Source organism: Myodes glareolus, chromosome 6 (genome assembly GCF_982192425.1).
Source record: "Myodes glareolus chromosome 6, mMyoGla1.1, whole genome shotgun sequence".
Classification (NCBI taxonomy): domain Eukaryota; kingdom Metazoa; phylum Chordata; class Mammalia; order Rodentia; family Cricetidae; genus Myodes; species Myodes glareolus.
This window is the reverse complement of record NC_142031.1, coordinates 10,077,248-10,097,624: the sequence shown is the minus strand read 5'-3', so window position 1 is coordinate 10,097,624 and position 20,377 is coordinate 10,077,248. Positions and strand designations below refer to the sequence as shown.

The following is a 20,377-nucleotide window of genomic DNA, read 5'->3' as shown; positions in this document are numbered from 1 at the left end:
CCCTCCTCACCCAGTCCCCTCTGCTCTTTGGAATTCCCTTTCATTTTAACCCCTCCCTTGTACCTATGGTCGGTCATACCATGAAAGTGCCGGAATGGAGTCCCCTCAATTTACAGCTCTCTTTAGATGCACTAGGGCAGGGCTGTACTATTGACAGATCATGTGCATCCAATTCTCTGTCAATTTTTCTTCTTCAAATTTGAACAACAAGTGAAGCAATCTTCTTTCTCCAGTACATCCAAAAATGCTTGAATCCAGGTTTTGTGTCTCCAATGAGTCTTTTGATTCTAGGCTTTCATTTCTCAGAGCCCAGCAGTGATCCCTCCTCATTTATTGCCAACATGAACAGAGTGCGGTCCCCATGTTATAGACACAGAATTTCCGACAGTTTAGACATCTCTGACTCACAAAGTGGACCTCTTTCGGCTGTCTTAGAGCCCTCAGAGTTTCCATGAACTCACAGCAGTGTTGGCTGAACCAGTCTGGCTGGACATCACAAATGTCATCATAGACCTCATCAGGGGTGGGGTATATCTCCCGGGTGAGCAGAGTCAGTTTTGCCGTGTGCTGCAGCAGCAGTTTCTTCAGGCTGTCCACAGACAGGAAGTTCTTCAGAAATTGACCTCAATGAGCTGAGTGCACTGACTCAGGGCAGGCAAGAGGGCACTAATTTGGAAATCCATGATTATACAACCCTTCAATTGCAAAGTCTGCAGAGTAGCTGTCAGTCTTTCTAGCAGGCTTCCTAGAAGTAGATGGTCTAAATTTAAAAAGTTTACACTACTCAGGCCCAGATGTTTGATGCTTGTGGATGCTTGGACACTGGGACAGATAACTCAGGTCTGCATTTGACAGTGAGCATCAAGTGATTGCAAGGGTCTCCAAGGGACTATCCATGCACATACAGAGAGAGACAGAGGAGTTTATCTCAGTAAAGTCTAATAATGGTAAAGAAAGGATGATACTTCAATGTACAGAGGTCAGTTAGGCCTAAGTTCATTCTGAGAGCATCATGAAGATCAAGACCAGGGTACTCCCTGATGCAGAGTTAACAACACATTCAAAATCACTGTGACAGTTTCTGTCCCCAAATCTGTTCCCTCTGCACAGTCGAGCAGAGAACCATCTGACAGTTTGTAACAGCAGGAGACCAAGAAGGACCAACAAGAGGATACTTACCGCCATATCTGGGTATGAGGCCCAGTGTAACTTTGTAAACCTAACTAGTGTTTGATGAGGCCTGAGACTAACTTGAGTTGGTATAGGCCTGGTGTAATTTCCTGAGTCTAGCAAGAGTTTGGAATCCTGTCTCTGGCTAGCTTACCTTGACCTGCCTCTGCCCAGCAACCTCTCCTCAAGTGTGGCAGAATATTATTGGCACATATTCCTTACTCTACGTCAACCCATCCCAAGCTGTTCCAGCCCCATCACCATCCCATATAAGGTCCTGCCTGATACCATTAAATGAGAACCTGCTCTGACAAACTCACAATTCAGTGGGTGTGTTTTCCCCCCTTGACCAACTGGGGAGAAAAGCTGGCTCATTCAATACTAACCATCCCCCTGAGTCCCAGGGAGAATCTGGTAGTTACAGCTCGCTCCCAATAACCATGCATTTGCTCTTTCTGCCAGAGAACCCAGCAGCTGTGTGTGCCAATAATGGTCTCACTTTTCTAGCACAGCCTCTGTCCTGCTCACAGGCCTTCCCTCTTGTCTTTTTTTTTTCATTTATTTATTTAAAGAATTTCCACTTCCTCCCCTCCTCCCAATACCCGCCCGCTCCCGCTCCCCCATTCCCTCTCCTCCTCCCTCCCCATTCCCAAGAGCAGTCAGGGTTTCCTGCCCTGTGGGAAATCCACATTCTTCCCCCCTCCCTCCAGGACCAGGAAGGTGAGCATCCAAACAGACCAGGATCCCAAAAAGTCAGTCCATGCAAACGAATCAAGACCCAGTGCCATTGTCAATGGCTTCTCAGTCAGTCCCCATTTCAGCCACATTCAGAGAATCCAGTTTGATCTTGCGCTCTCATTCCATCAGTCCTCTTGTATCAGTGGGTGAAAGCACACTTCGCGGTCTTGACTTCCTTTTTCATGTTCTCTTTCCTTCTGCTCTTCATTTGGACCTTGGGGGCTCAGTCCAGTGCTCCAATAGGGTTCTCCGTCTCTATCTCCATCCATCGCCATATGAAGGTTCCCTCTGGTTCTGTTTTCTTTGCTCACGATCTCCCTCCCTCTGCTTCTCATTTGGACCTAGGGAGTTAAGTCCAGTGTCCCAATATGTGTCTCTGTCTCTATCTCCATCCATCGCCATATGAAGGTTCTGTGGTGACTTGCAAAATATTCATCAGTATGGTTATGGGCCCAGGCCAGTTCAGGTACCCTCTCCTCTGCTGCCCGGGGAACAATCTGGGGACCTCTCCTTGGGCCTGGGAACCCCTCTAGAATCAAGTCTCTTGCAAACCCTAAAATGGATCCCTTAGTTGAGGTATAAACTTCCCTGCTCCCATAGCCATCCTTCCTCCCTCCCCGCTCCCATTCCCCCAAGCCATCCCCAATCCTCCCCCTCTCCTCTCTCCCTAACCATCTCCCCTTACTTCCACCCCCCCCCCCCGTGCACCCAAGTTTGCCTGGCAATCTTGTCTACTTCTAATATCCAGGAGGATAACTATATGATTTTCTTCAGGTTCACCTTCTTATTTAGCTTCTCTAGGATCATGAATTATAGACTCAAAGACCTTTAACTATGGCTAGAATCCACTTATGAGTGAGTACATACCATATTCCTCTTTTTGGGTCTGGGTTACCTCACTCAGTAAAGCATTTTCTATTTCCATCCATTTGCAGGCAAAATTCAAGATGTCATTGTTTTTTACCGCTGAGTAAAACTAATGTGTATATGTTCCACACCTTTTTTAACCATTCTTCTATTGAGGGGCACCTAGGCTGTTTCCATGTTCTGGCTATTACAAATAGTGCTGCTATGAACATAGTTGAACAAACACTTTTGTAGCATGATAAGGCATCTCTTGGGTATATTCCCAAGAGTGAAATTGCTGGGTCCTGAGGGAGGTTGACTCCCAGTTTCCTGAGAAACCGCCACACTGATTTCCACAGTGGCTGCACAAGTTTGCATTCCCACCAACAATGGATGAGTGTTCCCCTCACCCCACATCCTCTCCAGCATAGGCTATCATTGGTATTTTTGAGTTTAGCTATTCTGACAGGCATAAGATGGCATCTCGAAGTGGTGCCCTCTTGTCTTATACACTGTCAATCATTTCCCATTTACAGGGCCTTCCTCTGTTCAAAAAATACTTGAACTTGGCAAATGTGTGTACGTGTGTGTAAGAGAGACAGAGAGATAGAGAGATAGAATGCGAGAGAGAGAGAGAGACAGAGACAGAGACAGAGAGAGAAGTGTTTAAACTTAACAATTCTGAGGAGAGAGCTGACATGGGGCAGCATGTGGCTTAAGACCTCATCCACTTTGTGGCTATGTTTTTCCTTCATCTGGTTCCCTAGCAAAGACAGTTCCTAGATTATGATTGCTAGAGCAGCAGAAAGACAATGAGGTCAATTATTCTAAGTCACAGGACTCCTGCATTCAGGAGTGGTCGGGATGCCACAGGTGAGCACTGTGGTTTCATGGAACACTGCAAGACTTTTCCCTGGCCTGTGGAGCAAGAACTCTATCCTTCCTTACCTGATTACTTGATCCAGTCGTTCTTTCAGGAAGCAGACATGATTTAGTTGGAGATGCTGGATCTTCTTGAGTTCTGATACCCGGGAAAGGATCTGTGTAAAACACCATTCTCTCCTCTCTCGGTTTCCAATACACTCCAAAGGTGTGAAGATTCCATTGAAAAGGATTTTCTGAAGTTTTTCATCTGGCCCAGGCCAGGAGCTATCATCACAAGGGTTCTCAGGGTCCAACGTGCATTCACTGCGAATTCCTCTATAGAGCTTGGCTCAAATACCTCCAGCAGCATTAGGGGGTTGTAGAGAGGGGTGGCTCCAAACTCCAGCTTTGGACACATCACCTGCACCACATCTTTTCTCTGCATGGCCCACCAATAGAAGTATTTTAACTATTTACTGAGATGGCTGGTCTCGAGGGAAAGGTTCATTCACACAGTCACAACCTGTTGTTCCCTTCATTTGGGACCATGCACCACTGGTCGGGTCTCACTGATGACATCTGGAGAGCAGCCACTGTAACATGATGGGGCCGGCTTGTTGGGGTATCCATCCCGCCCAGTACCCCACATCCGGCAAGCCCCAATAAAAATCAATCACACAGAGATCTCTATAAATTATAAAGCTGATTGGCCCATTAGGTCAGGCAACCTATTAGCTCTTATAACTTTTGTTACTCCATTATCCTTATCTACGTTAGCCATATGGCTTGGGACCTTATTCAGCTGTCAGCTCACATGTTGCCTCTTCGGTGATCTGGACAGGAATGGAGAGGGAGCTTCCTGCTTCCTAGAATACTCCTGTTCTCTTTGCTCCACCTCTACTTCCTGTCTGGCTTTCCCGCCTATACTGCCTGCCTGGCCAATCAGTGTTTTATTAAAATATGATTGAGAGAATAAAGACAACTCTCCCACATCAAGCCACCATCTTCTGTTCCAACCCAAAAGTTCCAGAAGTTATTTTGGGCATCCTGCAAATCTTGGTCTTGTAGTATCCAACTGCTGTTGGTCAAAGGAGAAGGAGATTCAAATGACAATTTGATCATCAGTTTATACTTTGCTTTGACCCCACTCCTCCACTTCCCTGAAATTCATTCCTTGGACACAGAGTGTTTTCATTTCTATTGACTGACAGAACAAGAAGGGGGAGAGTCATTTTGTATTGACCACATCTCTTCTCAGTGTTCTCCACACACCACTGTACTTTTGCACTTATTCACTTCTCTAAGATCTGATTCCACTTGGACCACATTCTGAAGTCTGTGGTCACTTCCCTCCACCCAGTGCCTTCCTTTCCATGATACCTGGTTCTCATTTACCTAGGTCGATCCTTCTGGTTAATCAGCAAATCCAGGCCCCCCAGCACAGCCTTCAGGGTCTTCAGGTTGGGAGTCTTCATCAGAGATCCAACAGGAAGGCATGGGAAGGGCCAGGCTGCCACCATTGCCCTTACGATGTTTGTCTGTTTGCCAATGAAGGTGTCTTTGAACAGTGGTGGGAATATAGTCTTGGGCAGTTTCTTCAGAGAAGCGTTGGCCAAGGCTTCATTCTTTAGCAGACTTTTTCTGGCCAGCCTCTGGAGTGTGTATGGGGAGCTCACCCTGACATGCAAGCAGGCAGATGCTAAGGAAAGAAGAAGAGGAATAAAGCCTTTCAGAGGAAACACCTTATCAAGCCACGTTTTGCTCCTTCATCATGTAAACTATGCAGGGACACAGTCACTCACCTGAAGTGTTTGGGAACCTTAGATTTCCTATCACTCACTGTCTGTCCTTTTCATAGCCCTCGTTCCCTCAAAGGCCTCATGGACATGAGCACACATTAGAACTAATGATCCTGGTTATCCTGCCCAATCATACTCCCCTGAATCATACTACACTTCAGTAGACCAAGAGAAAGAGGAGAGTCAAACATGAACCAGACACTTTTGCAGGCAACCATCTTCAAATGCCTCTCACAATCCTCAAGTGCAATGTTCAAGGTCTCTCACCCAAACTATGATTTGAATTTAATCAATGGTACTTGTTGGGAGGATCTGTGAAATGGATACAGTTTCTATTATGCCAAAAAGCTTTTGAACCCAAAGCCAGGCTGAGCACTTGGAAGACAAAGGTCAAAAGATCTCTGTGAGCTAAACGATATTCTGGGCAGCATGTGGTTGATAGATGGAGTACAAATTCTATTTGGTCTTAATTAAAGAGAAAAATGAGAGAGAGTTAGATATTAGGGGTGAAAGCTGAAAGATCAGAGAAGCAGAGGAGCAAACCACTAATTCTTACCTCTAGGAAATCCTCAGACCAAATATGTTCTCAACAAGTCCTCAGACTGAATGCCTTGAGCTCCTGTTTCCTCCTGCCTTATATTCCTCTCCCCATCCAGTCATATCCCTACCTGTCTCCACCTCCCTAGTGTCGGGATTCAAGATGTGTGACTCCTAAATACTATATGCTATTCTCATGGTGATAAGGGATTTTAAAGAACCTCTTAATATACTTACTGATTCACAATATGCAGAAAGAGTTGTCTTGCGTATTGAAACTGCTGAATTTATACCAGATGATATGGAATTGATTTCATTATTTACCCAGGTGCAACACATAATCAGGAATAGGCTTTGTCCTATATACATAGCACACATCCAAATCCATACAAGTCTGCCTGGTCCTCTAGCACAAGGTAATGCAGAAATTGTTCAATTATTGATTGGAAGAGTATTGCAGACCTCCGAATTTCATAAAAAATATCATGTCAATAGAAAAGTATTACTTGCTCTTTCTATATCCAAACACTGCTACCTTCAGGGACTAACCCAAAAGCTACTCAAATAAATGAGTTCTGGCATATGGATGTGTTCCACTTTTCAGAATATGGAAATTTAAAATATGTACAACCTTTCATTGACACTTATTTTGGTTTTCAGTGGGCAACTGCTTTAATCTAGGAAAGGCTGATTCAGTAATCACACATTTATTAGAAGTTATTGCCATCATGGGTATACCTGCACAAATAAAGACAGGTAATGTTCCAGCATATGTCTCTAAAAAAATGAAACAGTTTTAGGCTTATTATATTAAGCATATTGCTGGTATACCACACAATCCTACAGGTCAAGCAGTTATAGAAAGGTCAAATTGAACTATAAAGGATATGTTAAATAAACCGGGCAGTGGTGGTGCACACCTTAATCCCAGCACTCGAGAGGCAGAGGCAGGCAGATCTCGGTGAGTTGGAGACCAGCCTGTTCTACAAGAGCTAGGTCCAGGACAGGCTCCAAAGCTACAGTGAAACCATGTCTCGGAAAACCAAATAAAAAGGATATGTAACACAAACAGAAAATGGTGGGAATTATCCCCAGAAATAGATTACATAATGCTTTATTAACCTTGAATTTTCTTAATGCTAATGAGAAAGGGACAATAGCAACAGAGAGACATTGGATAATAGAGAAGTTTGAATTAAATCAACCAGTTTATTTCAAGGATGTGTTGACTTCACAGTGGAAGCCAGGAGATGTGCTACACTGGGGAAGGAGTTTTGCTCTTGTTTCCACAAGAGAAGAAAAACTATGGGTACCAACAAAATTAATAATGATTTGGTTTCAAAAGGAGAAACCTCTTATGTTGGAGGGAGTGGCCGCTTGTTTATCCTGGCTGCCTAGCAAGCTTACACCTGAAATAACAACATAGAAACTGTATTAATTACAATACTGTTTGCCCATTAGCTCTAACTTCTTATTGGCTAACTCTTCCATCTCAGTTTAACCCATCCCCATTAATCTGTGTATCACCACATAGCTACGGCATACCAGCAAGATTCTAACTGGCATTCATCTGACGTGGAGGATACATAGCTTCTCCGTGACTCTGCTTTCTTCCTCACAGCATTCAGTTCTGTCGTCTCTGCCTACCTAAGCTCTGCCCTATCAGGCCCAAAGCATTTTCTTTATTCATTAACCAATGAAAGCAGTACAAGAACAGAAAAACCTTCTACACCATTTCCCCTCTTCTGTTTAAACAAAAAGGACAGCTTTAAGTTTAACATAGTAAAATTACATATAGCAAAACAGTAATCAATCAAAAATTACAGTTACAATATTTATATATACTTTATCTTTTACCATAACAAAGGAAAACTGTAACTATAAGTCTCTATTTATTTTTCATATCCATCAAAGACTCCAGAAGGATATAATATTGCCTAAATAAACAGGAAGTGCATTGTAAGCAACTTATAAAACTCTAGAATTGACAGAGATATCTTGCTGCCTCTATGGTCAAACAAAGTTCTTCTGTACGGTTGGGGCATCCATCTTCAGCCTACAGACCCATAGTATCCAGCAGACTTTTCCATGAAGCAGGAAAATTCAAAGACAGTTCAGTCACTCTTTTCTGTATCCTGCACAAGGTCTCGCAGGCTCTTTCATGAATCAGGAACCTCGAAGGATCATCTCACTTTTGGCAAGTTCAGCAGTCATCTCTCTGTGGGTTCTTCATGTCCAGTTTATGCAACAGTCCAGGCAAGAGCAATTTCTTGCCCAAATGGCTAAGCAACTGCATAAGGAGCCTCTTTGATGTCCATCTTCTTCAGGAAGTAGCTTGGTGCAGCCGGGAGCAGATGTGTCTCATTATCATGAAAAGTACTAAATTTTTTAAATATTTAAATGCCATATTCTGAAGGTCTCTGAAAGATTTGAAGAATCCCTGTTCATCTGAAGTACTTTTCTGTACATTCAGAAAAATCTAACTAACATGACTACAAACTTGACTATTATAAAGGATTATCTACTAACCTATATTTCTTTATTATACATTACATTTTTAAATGAAGTATACAATAGCAATACCTTAATCAAGAGCAGAAATATACATATAAAAATTTGACCTTAAATTTGTATCAATAATCCAAAATCCATACTAATGCAAATTATTCATATCTATATCATATCACCCTTTTAATGTAAACAAAGAGCTATAAACAATATTTGGGAATATGGGAATAGTTATTTCCCTCTAAACTACTTCCTGCTGTGTGGAGGTGCTGTTAATCAGGTCTTTCATGGTATATCCTATGTGCTACATTCAATCAGTCACAAATGGGTAAAGTAACTATTTGCAGGTGTTCATGGCAACATTTCAGGAGGCGTTGGTCCATGAAACCATATTGGTGTAGAAGCAATCTACAGATTCTCATCTTCTGTGAAAACAAAAGAAGAACCTCCTTTTCAAAGAACCACATCCTTAGAACCAAATTCTGAAGTCAAGATATCTTTATAATATACATGCTGGTTTAGCTTAGGATCCCATACAATGAAATGTCTCTATGTATAGCTCCTCCATAGTCAAAAAATTCAAAGATAACACAAAAAAATACATAAGCCAGACTCTCTTTGATTTTTCCATTTTTATGTGGCTTATTTTTCTTTACTTCCTTTAATCTATGATTGTCTGTACTCTGACTCCTTAAAGACTTTACCTCTTCTTAAGGCATTACTTTATGTCTTATATACTCTTTTTCATCTCTCTCCCAAACCTATGTACATTTATTCAACACTGGCAAATTTATGTTTGCATCTTTTCTTACTGCATTGTCTGTTATTCTCTACTGTCCTGAAGAGCTTTTAAAATGGTAAGCTGCTTGGTTGAAACTGCTCTAGATGTTGGCTTCACTTCTCTCCTGCTCACAGCACCATCCAAATGCTTTGTCTCCTGCAAGAGCCAGCGGTCACACTAGCAACACAGGCCAGAAAGCTGGCATTTTAATACTGCCACTTTTTTCCTGCTGTGGCTGCTGAGTCAGGAAAATCTCACTGTGGCACACTGCCAGCAAATAGCAAAAAGCTGTGTTAAATTCTCTCTCTATTTTTTCTTCTAGAATTCCTTTTTCAAGCCCCCTCCAGTTTTAAGTGGAGTTAGTTGATTTTTTTGGGCCGCCAATTGTTGGAGGGAAGGGCCACTTGTTTATCCTGGCCACCCGGCAGGCTTATACCAAAAATAATCACACAGAAACTGTATTAATTAAAACACTGCTTGGCCATTAGCTATAACTTCTTATTGACTAACTCTTACATCTTAGTTTAACCCATCTCCATTAATCTGTGTATTGCCACATGGCCTTGGCTTACCAGCAAGATTCTAACTGGCATCAATCTAAGGCAGAGGCTCCATGGCTTCTCTGTGACTCTGCTTTCTTCCTCCTGGCATTCAGTTCTGTCTTCTCTGCCTACCTATCAGGCCCAAAGAAATTTCTTTATTTATTAACCAATAGAAGCAATACGTGAACAAAAACTCCCTACACCACTCTTGATAAAGAGAAATGACAGCTCATCCATAATGGTGAAACCATACAGATGATAAGAAAACCTCATAAGGGTTGGGGCAGGCTTATGTTCTTGTCTCTGCAGGAAAATAATCAACTTAAAAATTCAAGAGACCCTGGATGTTTGAATGCTGTCAGATTGAACAAAAACTATCTACTAAGGATCATTCAGAAAAGGGATCACAATTTTTGAATTCAGGTAATTGATACACATGTATTTAAACATATACCTATATGTGTATTTTTATATTTATGAATATATAGAGCTGGTTTTGGAGTTGAACAACAGTGCTGTCCTTCTCTAAATCAAAGCATGTTGTTAAATGAAAAATTTAGAGTTTCTGTCTCATGCCAAGTGCTATTTTGTATGGAACATAAAGCAAAAAGAATTTACTAAAAAATTTACTTTTCTTCATATCTATTTTTGTCTCTATCATACCTTTCATTGAATATATATATATATATATCTTATACAACTATATGAATTATGTTTAAATTTTCCACAATGAATAATAGATTTTCCACCTTTGAAGTTTCCAGGAAGAAGATGGGGCCCTACAACAACAACTCCACCTGGTTGATATGACATCATGATGCTGAGAGAACTCCTACAAAACCTGTTTTGGGTACCAACTGTTCAAGATGTCTCCAACTTGGGTAGCTGAAATTTTTACAGCGTTCTCGCTAGACCTCCAAATAGGAACCTCAGAAAAACCCTACCAAATTTTCAGCGACAATTTGCAATTATACCAGACAGTAATCTTGGAACTTAACCATCATTTTACTTTCACAGTGTCCCATAGAAAGAGCATTGCCCCAATGACAACTGGAAGTAATTCTAGAAGACAACATCTCTTCTCCCAGAAAAGTTTTCCTCAGGGTTAGGGACATCATTTAGGGGTTGATTATAATTGGTATAGGGTTGGAGGTTGGGGGGAAATTTTATAGACTCAGGGATCTCTTTGGAGAAAAAAGGAAAAATTGGATGGGATAATAGATTAGTATATGCTTACTCACACTAATAATAATAGTGTTTGATAGAGTTAATATTTGTGAGCTATTATTTATAGATAATTTACATTGGTATCGATTCATGTATATTGATACAAACTTAAATGTATTGGATATGTTTGTATTTTCATCCACTATATTTCTATATCTAGGCGAAATTATTTTATTGTATTGTATGCATGTATGCTTCTACTTCTGTTTTAAACATTTTTGTATATTGATACAATTTTAGGATATAATTACGTATTGCAATGAACATTTCTACCTGTGATCAAAATACTTACAGATAGTTTACATTTTGAGGTCATTGTCCTCATTTGTTGCATAGTTGTTTATTGTATAATATTCTAATATGAAATCTTAGTCTTTTTTTGTTTTTTTGAGACAGGGTTTCACTGTAGTTTTAGAGCCTGTCCTGGAACTTGTTCTTGTAGACCAGGCTGGCCTTGAACTCACAGAGATCCACCTGCCTCTGCCTCCCAAGTGAAATTAAAGGCATGCACCACCACTGCCCAGCAAAGTCTTAGTCTTTAAGTTACATATGTAGAACTAGAGAGGGAGGGTGATGTGGGGAGGGGGAGGGAAAACGGAGGCAGAGAGGAGGTGGAATATTTTAATAAATAAATAAATAAATAATAAAAAGAATTTTAGATCAAAAGTCATCTATGTTTGTCATACTTATAATTAGACTAACCAGGTTCTTCAGATACATAGGAGTCTTATCTGCATATATGAGTAATCTTCGACCACTTCAAAGAGCTGTTGAGTATGGCCTTTTAACAACACAGGGTTCTGTTGAAATGATACATGATTGCTCCTGGCAGCAGTGATCTATTACTAAGAGAATATTGAGAACCAAAGACACTCCACTTGGAGCTTGTTTCCTTCTTGACAGAACTGGACTTTGGGCAAGGAACTGCCCATGCCTCAACCACTGACAAGGTACATGGAATTTGGAAATGGATAATCAGGACTGTCAAATCTTGCCAAGACAGGATAAGATGGTTTTGAATAACTTTCTGACTCAAAATGGTCTGTCATTTACTCTAGGCCTTAGCCAAAGATGATTGCTTCAATGTTGCAAATGAGACTTTGGGTGAATGCCAAGGTAGCCAGTTATCTCTGTCATTTGTTGCACATTTTGGAATTTGCTTGATTGCATTTCCTGCTGACTCAAGTACTATTATTTTCCTTCTCAGATCTCCGATGGGGTTGAAGACTAGATAGTTGTAGTTACTTTCCTCTCGTGGCTTGGCCACGTTATTTATTATACATGACTTGAACTCATTAGGATAGGATATTTATTGAATATATTTGTTCTTATTGTATATAATTCTGTATTTGGCTTAGAACTCTCTTATTTGTTTGTTTGGTTGGTTGGTTGGTTGGTTGGTTGGTTGGTTGGTTGGGTTTTCGAGACAGGGTTTCTCTGTGGCTTTTGAGTCTGTCCTGGAACTAGCTCTTTTAGGGCAGACTGGCCTCGAACTCACAGAGATCCACCTGCCTCTGCCTCACAAGAGCTGGGATTAAAGGCATGTGCCACCACTGCATGATGAACAATCTTATTTAAACAAAAAGGGGAGGTGCTGTTGAAATCATACAGGAAATAGCCCTTAAGTTACCCATTCACTGGGGTGATGCCTCTTTACTATTTATACCAATATAAACTGTGCATCTGCTCTCTTTTCTGGCTGTGGGATTCAGTTGCTCTTCTCCATCCCAACAGAGGATATTTATTTGTAAGTCTACCCCTATCCTTAGCACTTCTGATCTCAGTCACTTTGACAGGTGTAAGATGGTATCTCAGAGTCATTTTGATTTGGATTTCTCTGATTTAAGGATGTTGACCAATCCCTTTAATGTTTTTTGGCTGTCTGAGATTCTTCTGTTGAGCATGCTCTGTTTAGATCTGGACTCATTTTAATTGGATTATTTTGTATTTTGACATCTAATTTCTTGAGATCTTCATATATTTGGAGATCATTCCTCTTCAGATTTGGTATTGGTGAAAATATTTTCCCATTCTATAGGATTTTTTATTTACTATGTCCTTTAGCTTAGAGAAGATTTTCCATTTCAGAAGGTTCCATTTATTGTTTTTTACTCTCAGTTTCTGTGTTCTTGGTGTTATATTTAGGAAGTAGTCTCTTGTGCCAATGCATTCATGGTTCATTCCCACTTTTTCTTCTATACGGTCAGTGTAACTGGATATGCCCACTTGAGTTTTGTGCATGGCAATAGTTATGAATCTGATTGCAATCTTTTTTATGTCAATATCCAGTTATGCCAGCACAATTTGTGGAAGAAGCTTTCTCCTTTTCATTGCAAAACTTTGGCTTCTTTATCAAAAATTAGGTGTTCATAGGTGTAAGGGTTAATATCAGGGAATTTGATTCAATGACATTGGTCCCTACATCTGTTTTTATGTCAATACAAAACTGTTTTATCAGCCAAATGGTGGTGGCACAAGCCTTTAATTCCAGCACTCAGGAGGCAGAGGCAGGCAGATCTCTATGAATTCGAGGCTAGCCTGGTTTACAAGAGCTAGTTCTATGATAAGCTCAAATGTTACAGAGAAACCTCGTCCTAAAAAACAAAATACAAATTACTACAGCTCTGTTGTTGAGTTTGAAGTCAGGGATGGCAATGTCCCTGAAACTTCCTTTCTCGTACAGGATTGTTTTGAAGAATTGCCTAGGGAATATAATGGGAATTGCCTTGAATCTGTGGTAAGATGGCCATTATTATTATGTTGATCTTACCTATTGAAGAGCATGGAAGATCTTTCCATTTTCTGATTTCTTCAATTTCTTTCTTCAAAGACTTAAAGTTCTTGTCAAATAGATCTTTCACTTCCTTGGATAGAGTTACCCCAAAATATTTTATGCTGTTTGTGACTATTATAAAAGGTGATGTTTCTCTGATTTCCATCCTCTTCTTTCTTCTTTGTGTCTAGGAGGGTTACTGATATTTTTAGTTAATCTTGCATTCCTCCACATTTCTGAAGGTGTTTATCATCTGTGGAACTTCCGTGGTAGAATTTTTTTGGGTGACTAATATATATCTGCAGTTAATGAAAGTTGGACTGTTTTGATGCTCATTAATGGCATTAATAGAGAATGGATCCCATGATTTTGAATGATCGTTTTCTGTAGACTAGACTCGCCTAAATAGCATAGGGACACATCTGCTCAAGGTCCTTAGTATGGAGAATCAAGGCAAGTACTACCTCCTCAATATTGTTCACCTATTTTATATTTACACCAGAATTCCATTTATTCATACTGGGTGATACTGAGGGAATCTGATAAATATTTTTTCTTCTACAAGTAAGTGACCAGCCTCCCAGTTGGACAGCCCAGATCACAAAATTTTCACATGTTTATTTTTATTTTTTATTTTTATTTATTTGTTTGTTTTTGGTGTTTCAAGGCAAGATTTCTCTACAGCTTGGGGACTGTCACAGAACTAGCTCTTGTAGACCAGGCTGGCCTCAAACCTACAGAGATCCAACTGCCTCTGCCACTCAAGCACTGGGATTAAAGGTGTGCACCACCACTGCCTGGCCCATGTTTATTTTTAAATTATGCAATAAGGTCTGAGGAGTACACTAGTCCTGTTTACCTCATCTCAAATACTAAATAAGTCATATCATCACCCACAGCAAAACACTTGCCCTAAATTTGTCCTCTTTCTCTGTGGTACATTTCCACTAAAAGCTCTGGCTTTCTCTCCGAATCTTTTGAATACTTAAATATCAACATTCAGTATGGAAATAAACTGTGGTTCTGTGATGAAGGGGGTGACTATTTAGCAGTATAATTCAGAAAATTTCTGGGTTTGGCTTTATTATTTGTTTTCAAGACAATGGTAGCAAAGGCTTTGGTTAGATACTTTGGACCTGTCACTTATATAGAATAGGCCGCACTCTGTGTGCTGTGTGGTGCTCAATTGCTCTAAACATGAAACTGCTTTTTCCTGACATGGACTTTGTGATACAGTTCCCCGTGTGGAACAATGAATTCTGATTTTCTGAGTCCTCCTGATCCAATGATTCATGTTTCACTGTGAATCATCTAATGAAATCCACCAACATCATTTATTTATTTATTTTTATTGAGCTCTAACATATTTTTCTGCTCCCCTCGTTGCCTCTCTCCTCTCCCTTTCAATCCTCCCCCAAGGTCCCCATGCTCTCAATTTACTCAGGAGATCTTGTCTTTTTCTACTTCCCATGTAAATTAGATCTATGTAAGTCTCTCTTAGTGTCCTCATTGTTTCTAAGTTCTTTGGGATTGTGGTTGTTAGACTGGTTTTCTTTGCTTTATAGTTAAAACCACCTATGTGTGTGTACATGTGATAATTGTCTTTCTGTGTCTGGGTTATCTCACTCAAATAATGTTATCTAGTTCCATCCAAGTGCATGCAAAATTAAAGATGTCATTATTTTTATCTGCTGTGTAGTACTACATTTTGTAAATTTTCTTTATCGATTCTTCAGTCAAGGGGCATTTAGTTTGTTTCCAAATTCTGACTATGACAAACAAAGCTGCTATGAGCATAGTTGAGCACATGTTATTGTGGCACGATTGAGCATTCTTTGGATGTGTACCCAAAAGTGGTATTAGTCAGTCTTGAGGAAGGTTGTTTTCTAATTTTCTGAGAAGTTGCTGACATCCAAAGGGGTTATACCAGCTTGAATTCCCACTAACAATGCAGAAATATTCCACTTTCCCCACAACCTATCCAGCATAAGTTGTCATCAGTGTTTTTGATCTTGGCCATTCTTACAAGTGCAAGATGAAACCTCAGAGTTGTTTTGTTTTGCATTTCCCTGATGACTAAGGATGTTAAGCATTTCCTTAAGTGTCTTTCAGACATTTTAGATTCCTCTCTTGAGAGTTCTCTGTTTAGGTCTGTACTCCATTTTTTTATTGGATTGTATTTTTTTGGTGACCAATTTCTTGAGTTCTTTGTATATTTTGGATATCAGACCTCTGTCTGATGTGGGGTTAGTGAAGATCTTTTCCCTTTCTGTAGGCTGTTGTTTTGTCTTGTTGACAGTGCCCTTTGCTATCCAGAAGCTTTTCAGTTTCATGAGGTCCCAGTTATTAATTGTTTTTCTCAGTGTCTAGGCTACTGGTGTGATATTTCAAAAGTGGTTTCCTGTGCCAATGTGTTCAAGTGTACTTCTCAATTTCTCTTTTATTAGGTTCAGTGTGGCTGGCTTTATGTTGAGGTCTTTGATCCATTTGGACATGAGTTTTGTGCATGGTGATAGATATGGGTCTATTTTCATTTTTATACAAGTTGAAATCCAGTTATGGCAGCACCACTGGTTAAATAGGCTTTCTTTTTTCCATTTGGTATATTTTACTTCTTTGTCAAAAATCAGGTGTTCAAAGATGTGTAGATTGATAATCGGGTCTTTTATTCAGTTTCATTGGTCCTCCTGTCTGTTCTTTTGCCAATACCAGGCTGCTTTCAGCACTGTAGTTCTGTTGTAGAATTTGAAGTCAGGGATTGTGATCCATCCAGAATTTCTTTTATTGTACAGTATTGTTTTAGCTAAACTTTTTTTTGCTTTTCCATATGAACTTGAGTAACATTCCTTCAAGTTCTGATGAAGGAGAGAGGGCTCTTTGTTCTGTCCCACCCAGCTAGCTTAACCCTGAAATACCCACACACAAATTGTATTAATTAAATCACTATCTGGCCAGTGCCTCTAGCCTCTTATTGGCTAACTCTCACATATTAGTTTAACCCATCTCCTTTAATGTATATTGCTACTTGACTGTGGCTTACTGGCATGAGTCTAACCAGCATCTGTCTCTGGCAGGAGAGACATGGTGTCTGCCACTCTGCCCTTCTTCCCAGAATTCTGTTCAGTCTTCCCCACATACCTGAGTTCCATACTATCAACTAGGCCAAGGTAGTTTTTTGATAACCAAAGAAAACAACACAAATACAGAAGGACCTCCTACATCAAAGGTCTGTAAAAAATTTTGCTCAGATTTTGATGGGTATTGCATTGAATCTGTAGATTGTTAATGGTAAGATTGCAATATTTACTATGTTAATTCTGCCTACCGAAGAGCATGGGAGATCTTTCTACTTTCTGGTATCTTCTACAATTTCTTCTTCAAATATTAAAATTTCTTGTCATACAGGTCTTCCACTTCCTTGGTTAGTTATTCTGAGATATTTTATGTTATTTGTGGCTATTATGAAGGGTGTTGATTCTCTGATTTATTCTCCAGACCTTCTATCATCTATGTACAGAAGAGCTACTGATTTTTTTAAGTAATCTTGTATCCTGCTACATTAATGAAGGTGTTTATAAGTTGTAGAAGTTTCTTAGTAAAATTTATGGGATTGCTTATATAAACTATCATATCATCAGCAAGCAGTGAGAGATTGACTTCTTCCTTTCCAATCCCTGACATCATTTCTAAAGGTGTTAACAAAAATACATTTGTAAGGCTGTCGTGCAACCTAATTTTCAAAATTGGCATCTTCCCAGGGACATAATTTCCACAAAAAAAAATGAGTGATGTCATAAAAACTAGCATAACTGTCCTTGTATATCTTTAGAGACAAAATTTCATCATGTGTTTTTTTGGAAATCAGATGCAGAACCCCAGGGAAGAGAATGTCAATGTTTTCTCAATGGATAAGAAAACATCTGCCAACATTAAAAAAAAGGATTCGTGAATGCTTAAGTAGCTTCCCATTTGGCCAGAGAAATAAAAGCAGGTGGCCATACCCAGGTGCCAAGTTCATGTGCTGATCCAGATGGCCTGTCATAATTCAACTGCCCAGGCTTAAAGCAGAAAAACATGCTTACTTTGGTTTTCTTCTTCTTTCTACAGAACATTTTGTCTCAGGAGGCCAGTTTCATCCATCCCAGGTGCTTTTGGAGAATGAAGCAGAAGGAAGAATATGATAGAGAATCGCGAACACATTATGCCTTTCTTATTGCCCCAGCACATAAAACATATGCTACTGAGTTTTGGGAAGACATTTTGCATGCAATGTAAGTGCCTTTGTATTTTCTATGTAAATGTCATCATGGATATTCCATGAGGGGTCAAGAGGGTGAACATATGAACAATGCCTTGAATCATCTGCCCTGTTCTCCCAACCTACACACCAATAAACAACACTACATTCTTTTAGAGACTACATATTTTTCTACTTTTTATTTTTCCATAGAATGTTCTATTTTTCTCCAGGTTACCCTCCAAATTACCAGACTGGGTGCTGTGTGAAGAAGTACTCTATACCTATTCCATCACATATAGCCTGCCTCGTCACTGTTTCCACAGCACAGTAGCAGGTGATGCCTAATCTAAAGACACCCCATTCTATTTCAATGAATTCAATCCAAAGTGGGTACAAGTAAATGGCCAAAGAATCACCTAACAGACATACCATCAATGTGTAGCTCCTATGTTCATTGCTAGGACAACTAACATTTGGGATATAGCCATCTGTGGAGAGCTTTCATACAGATATTTAATTACCCTCTCAGATGCTCTACATGTGGTCACACTAAATCTTTTAAAGATGCATCAAGAATGGAAGACCTGTACACTCTGAACTTCCTATAAGTTCCACTTTCTCCATTGTTCACATATATGCATGCACAACCACTGTCCATTAATTTCAATGTCTCTTTCTTCAATCAAACATTAGTGTAAAGACGGAATGTATAGAATGGAAATGATAGGTTTGCATTCTTTAAAAGTGAAGCTGTCACTAATAGTGGTGACTGCTCCCTTCTGCCATCACTTGCTTTAATGACAGCTGTGGCATTTGATAGTTGGCACTATTTAAGAGTCATATGTATTTTCTTTCCATCTCTAAGTTGTTTATTTTCTGACCCTCAAATCACATTTAACTGTCATGTTTTTCTGTAAGTCATTTTACCAATTTAGAAATATACATACTTTTATTTTATCAATTGTTAACATTTGATCAATTGTTAACAGAACTTTAATCTACTAGGCCACTCTGGTAGCTCAAATCAAAACTAAGTTTCTTAATTCTTAGTTTACAGGAGTTAGTGTTTGAGATTCACAAGTTTTAATCTCAGATTCCTGTTTCAAGTTACTGAAATTTTCAATGATATATTTTCTGTGTGGTAATAAAGAATATTCTAAAATTTTTATTTTGAAAATATACAGATAAATGTCTATTTTCATACATAAAACACCACAGTGGTACAGTTTCTAAGTGGTAAAGTGATAGTATTTAATTTTGAATGAATTATTGAAATTGAAAATGTATGTTTGATGTTTAATAGTCAGATGATAGGCAGAGTTAGGAGGAAACAGCCATTTTTATTCTTCCCATACACAGAAACACAAATTGGAATCATTCTCTTCCAAATGACTTGTTACCCCATTTTATCACATAAAACTCCATAAATATTTTCCATACGGTTTACAACTAAGGTCTTCTATTTGGCAAACATCTAATACTGGCACATACAAATCCCAGTAGGATACCAATGTTGTATTAGGTTAACTGGAAAGATATCTGGAAGGATATTTTCCAGAAGAAAATGTATGCTGGTGGGATACACTCAGTGTGAATATATGGTATACCGGTATAAACATAAAATAGGTGAGCAATATTGGGGAGGAAGTACATGCCCTGAATTTCTTCACTCAGGACTTGGAGCAGCTATAGCCCCATGCCTTTGAGGTGAGTCTAGTCTACAACAAAAAGAATCATTCAAAACAATGGAATCCATTTATTATTTATGGCCTAAATGTGCATTAATACTGTCTATGTACACAGATGCATACAGACATACATATTTACAAAATACATCTCTGGTATTTGAATGCATTTAAATATATATCTTAAAAATGGTTTAATGCCTGAAAAAGATAATCAAGAAACAAAAAATAAAAAGAAGAAGATGTATAGAATGGGATATGTTAAGTATAGTGCCCACTGATTATAAATAATTATAACTAGAAGAGACAAATATTGCCCATACTATTTTACACACATCAGACATTTTGACTGCCTTAGCCAATTGAGTTAATTTCACAGAAAATTCAGTAAATTCAATGGTTCACACATCACATGCATTTTTATTGTTCAATTATTTAAGAGTGAAATCATGACCAGGTTTACTCTTTTGCCAAAGCCTGTGGTCTTATCTTTACCTTCTGAGCAAGCACTCAAAAACCAGAGGTGCATAAGAGTCTTTGTAAAAGATGACGATGGCACAACTTCTTTTTGGAGATGCACTGTCATAAAATTTTAAAGTTTGTTCAAACTTCCAGCTTCTCATGTCATCTGAACATCACAACACAGAAGATACCTTTCAAACATTGG

The 20,377-nt window shown here is 39.3% G+C and overlaps 1 pseudogene; it reads right to left on the bottom strand.

Moving 5' to 3' along the window:
* Window positions 1–330: 330 nt before the first annotated feature.
* Window positions 331–5,635, bottom strand: LOC146894205 (PRAME family member 12-like; annotated as a pseudogene).
* Window positions 5,636–20,377: the final 14,742 nt, after the last annotated feature.